The 4,910-nt window shown below is 46.6% G+C and overlaps 1 pseudogene; it reads right to left on the bottom strand.

The window, feature by feature from the left end:
- Positions 1-1,249: 1,249 nt before the first annotated feature.
- On the bottom strand, positions 1,250-2,220 carry LOC127158911 (C3a anaphylatoxin chemotactic receptor-like; annotated as a pseudogene).
- Between the last annotated feature and the right edge of the window lie 2,690 nt (positions 2,221-4,910).

Below are 4,910 nucleotides of genomic sequence, written 5' to 3'. Positions count from 1 at the left end.
TTTGATCCTTGCAAATATGCACAGATGGGATTTCCATGTTAGGACAGTTGTGTTAGACATTTCTACAGAAAAAGCATTTAATCCAACTTTTATTCTCCTGAAAAGACGTATAAAAAACTTTCATTCTGGCTCCTGTGAGGACATCTTCTGGATGTCTATAAATTACGTCTGTAGCACGTCTTTAATTTACGTCTATGCAATGTCCAGAAAAGACGTATAAAAAACTTTCATTCTGGCTCCTGTGAGGACGTCTTCTGGATGTCCATAAATTACGTCTGTAGCACGTCTTTAATTTACGTCTATGCAATGTCCAGAAAAGACGTATAAAAAACTTTCATTCTGGCTCCTGTGAAGACGTCTTCTGGATGTCTATAAATTACGTCTTATAGACGTGTTCTAGACCACTTTTTGCTCGCTGGGTATAAGTGAGCAAGGCTGCATCCTCAAACGAGCTCAGTACCGACTCTTTATTATTTAGTTTATTTTTGTGAATCGATGTTCAGCAATGTTTGATGACAGCAGCCGAGATATGCAGCCTTCGTATGATACAGCCTTTCGTTTGAGAGGCGCCCATAGATAAGCTTTGTTGAACTGAAAACGACTATGAATGGGGATTTGATTCCCCTTGACGGGATCGATTCCAACCTTTGGAATCGATTCCTTTTTGGAATCGACTCCCAGCCCTATTGTTCACCATCACCAAAAACTACCTGAGCTTTTGTATTTGTTTTTTTGAAGTCTTGTTTATGGCTACATTTCTGAGTGTTTACCTTGTTGGATTATCATTTTAAACTTCTTTTTTCCCCTCCCATTTTGTCCTATATGTTATCAGCTAAACTTATTATATTGTTAATCAATATTTTTACAATTTTTGCCAGAAATCATATTTTATTATCTTATTATTAGTTATTTTTATGTATTTATTTTTTATTTATTTATGGAAACCCTTCAATACAAAATTGCTACTGTGAGAGCAAAAATCCATTAAATGCAGGTAACATGAATTTTTTAAACACTGTGGTTTTATTCAGAATAAAGATCAAACAGAAATCATCATAACAAAATATTTGGATTAATGAAAAGTTTCACAAACATATATAATGTTCATTAGCCTATACTTGAAGAGACTTTCTCTGTTTGGTTTTACAACACAAATTACATACAGTCATACATCAAAATGAATTTTGTACTTACTGGTTTTTATAAGTTGCTAGATAAACACATACTGGATTAGATCCAGGTTCACCATTTAGGGACCGGTTTTCTGCATATCTAACAGTTCAGTTTGGTTTTCTTGTCCTGCTCGTCCACTTCCATCTACACTAAAGTGCAGATGATCTTCAGCAAAAGCTGTCTCCAGCACCAGCAGCAGAGACTGTTTAAGCTTCTTCTTATACTCATCACACATGAACACATAGAGAATGGGGTTCAGACAGCTGTTTAGGCAAACCAGGTAGATACTGACAATTTCAAACACATCTTGATCACTGCCACTCCAGTATTATTCTGCAGATTTTGAATAAAAACACCAAACATGGTATGGTAACCAACATATGAAAAAAGCTAGCATACATGAAAAAAGCTAGCTACCGTTATAATGACCCGGTATGACCTGAGCTGCTTTCTGCTTTTGAAGCGTTCGTACTCCAATAGCTATATATGAAGATGCAATGATCAGAAAGGGGATGAGGAAGCCCACTGCAAATTCATATGTGATCAGTGACTTATGAGTAAATATATAGACAGGAATGCTACAGCCGATGGATGAAACCCACACAATCATGCAGATGATCCTGGCTCTAAGTAAAGTTCGTTTGTTTTAAGCCCAAACAACCATCCATGTGCACAGGCATCGGTCCAAACTGATAACCACAAGAAAATAAATACTAGCAGAATACTAAACAGATTTATCGGTAACATGATGAAAATGTAAGTCGTTAATTGACTGTGCCACTGGCCCAAAGCTGAGAGAAGATCTATGCATGAGAAAAACAAGAAGATGAAGTTGGCAACTGCCATGTTGAGAAACCAAATGGAGTTCACAGTCATCTTCATTCTGCAGCCAGTCAGAAATATGACAAGCCCATTTCCAATGACACCCACAAGAAAGGTAGAAAAGCAAATGCATATTTCAAAAACATTAAAGCTCATAAAGCCCTCGTGCTGCATAGTGGTATTATGTGTTGTGCCTCTGATCATGTTTTCAGATTCAAAACTGGTGTTTTCTACACAAAGAAGAAAAAGAGAAGCATCGGAAGTATCGGAAGCATCAGCTTATCATCTTGGTGTTTTCATGTGCAAAATAATTTTTTGTCCGAAGAACTACACAGCAAAATGCCATTTTGTTTAACCTTCTGGTGATTAAAAACTTAAAATAAACCTAAAATGAAAATGTGTTCAGTTCCCTTTCGATACTACACTCGTACTGCGTCGTTAGACGCTAAGGGGAAAAAGTCCTTTTTTCTCCTTGACTGAAGCCTTTTTTAATAACGCGGTGAAACTGCACGGACATTGGATCGTGCAGAGAAACGAAACTATGGCGATGAAGCCCGCCAGAAAGGGCGGGGCCGTACGGCTATATAAGCGGCTGTTTCACCATAGGATTCTCAGATTTCTTCTCCTTCAGCGACAGATTATTAGATCTTCGCTCTTCGAGACAGAAGCCTTCGCCATAGAAAAGCCTCGCAGCGGATTGGGATCTTTCTGCTCGGCTGACTCGCCGCCTCTGTTTTGGCTTGACGCCAGCTGCATTCGTGATCTCTCTCCACTGCCGCCATCCGGCGATTTAAAAGAGCTTATTTTTAAAGAGCAAATTTAACGGCGTTGTTTCAAATGCCGCGCCGTTTCTGTTGCTCGTGCAAGGCTTCCTTCCAGGAGCCTGTGAAGAAAAAACAGCGGGGCAGAGGATCAAAGCGCTGTGAGTTGAGTGAGCTCACGTCGGCCCAGCCTCCGAGTGCCTCACCTTCTCCACAAAGAGAGAATTCTCCTGTCCTCTTTGCCCGCCCAGACCTGTGCCCCTTTGCAGCTGCGAGCGATCTGGTCTCCTTCGGCGGGAGCGAGGATGATATGCTGGACAGCATGTCACTGGCTGCTTCAGACGCGGAGGAGCTGTCGGGCTCTGTCAACGACCCCGCCCCCCCTGCCGTCTGCTGACACCAGCGGTCCCAGGACTGGAACTGGCATGGACACCGAACTTCTCCGCGTCCTGACCAGAGCTGTGGATGAGCTGGGTCTGGAGTGGTCTCCTCCTGAGGAGCCCTCACACAGCCTCCTGGATGAATGGTTCCTGCTAGGGTGCCCTCAGGCCCCTCGCCAACGGGCCTCCCCGTTCTTTCCAGAGGTCCACGAGGAACTCACCAGGTCATGGCGCGCCCCCTACTCGGCGCGCCTGCGTACTTCGTCTTCCTCCGCCCTCACGTCTGTCGATGGCGCCGAAGACAAAGATTATGAGAAGCTGCCTCCCTTGGATGAATCAGTGGTCGCCCATCTTTGCCCGCCCACTACCACTGGTTGGAAGGCTAAAGTTCACACCCTTCCAAGCCGTGCAGGACGACTTCGGCCCTCGCCGGACGTGCCTATACGTCAGCTGGACAGGCTGCCTCAGCGCTACACTCCATGGCGGTCCTACAAGTATTCCAGGCCAAACTCCTTGCTGAAACGGACAAGTCTGCCCTGGACCCCGCCACAGTGACGGAGTTGCAAAGCGCAACGGACCTGGCGCTGCGCGCTACTAAGGCCACAGCCCAGGCAATAGGCAGGTCCACGGCCAGTTTGGTCGTGCTTGAGCGCCACCTATGGCTCACACTGACGGAGATCAAGGATGCGGATAAGGTCCCCTTCCTTGATGCCCTAGTCTCCCCCACAGGCCTGTTCGGACCTGCTGTTGAAGGTTTCGCTGAGCGTTTCTCTGCAGCTCAGAAGACGTCCCAAGCCATGCGACACTTCCTGCCGAAACGCTCCAGGTCCGCAGCTGCTTACGGCCGCCCCAAGTCCACGCCGCCTCAGCAGCCTGTGAAACCTGCTCCAGCCGCCACCGCTGCTGCTTCAGCTCAGCCAGCCAAGCCTGAGCCTAGACAGCGCTCCCGCTCGGCCAGAGGCTACCCCTTCCCGAAGCGTTAAGGACCCCGGCCCAAGCTGGTGCTGGATCCGGTGCCTCCACCATCGTCCTGATCTAAGGGACAGGAAGAGGAGAGGGCAAAGTCTTGCGGTTGCCGGACCAACCCCCAAAAGGCCTCTGTTATGCCTCCAAGCACCCCGCATGGTTCTGGGTGCCGAGGTTGAAGTGTTTTGTGTAAAACCTGTTGTGAACACTGGGCCCGTTCAACATGCGCCTACACAATCAGTCGCTGTTATAGCGAACAAAATAAAACACAAACATTTTCAAAAAGAGAGCAATTTTCCTCTTCCACCTGTAAAGGGTGTCTCACCTCGTCACGACGGCCAGCCACTCGAACCAATCCTACCCCTGGCCACTTGGGCAGAGGCCTGGCAGGCTATTCCTGGAGTGTCAGAATGGGTTATGGGGATAATAAAACGAGGTTATTCACTCCAAATCGCTCAAAGACCCCCGCGCTTCAGCGGCGTGGTCCCCACCTTAGTGGTAAGCAAGGACGCACACGTCCTACGCTCTGAGGTGATGAATTTGTAGTTCATCCAGCCCAGAGCGAGTCAGGATTCTACAGCCGTTACTTCCTCGTTCCCCAAGAAGAATGGAGGCCTTTGGCCCATCCTCAATCTGAGACACTTGAATCGGGCCCTCATGAAATGGCCGTTCAAGATGATCACATTGAAGCAAATCCTCTCGCACATACGCCCAGGGGACTGGTTCTTTTCTCTGGATCTGAAGGATGCTTACTTTCAAATCCAGATAGCCCCCCATCACAGACGATTCTTGAGATTCACCTTCGAGG

This window comes from Labeo rohita, unplaced genomic scaffold (assembly GCF_022985175.1).
Source record: "Labeo rohita strain BAU-BD-2019 unplaced genomic scaffold, IGBB_LRoh.1.0 scaffold_1782, whole genome shotgun sequence".
Taxonomy (NCBI): domain Eukaryota; kingdom Metazoa; phylum Chordata; class Actinopteri; order Cypriniformes; family Cyprinidae; genus Labeo; species Labeo rohita.
The sequence above is the reverse complement of the archived record's forward strand: the minus strand, read 5'-3'. Positions and strand labels throughout refer to the sequence as shown.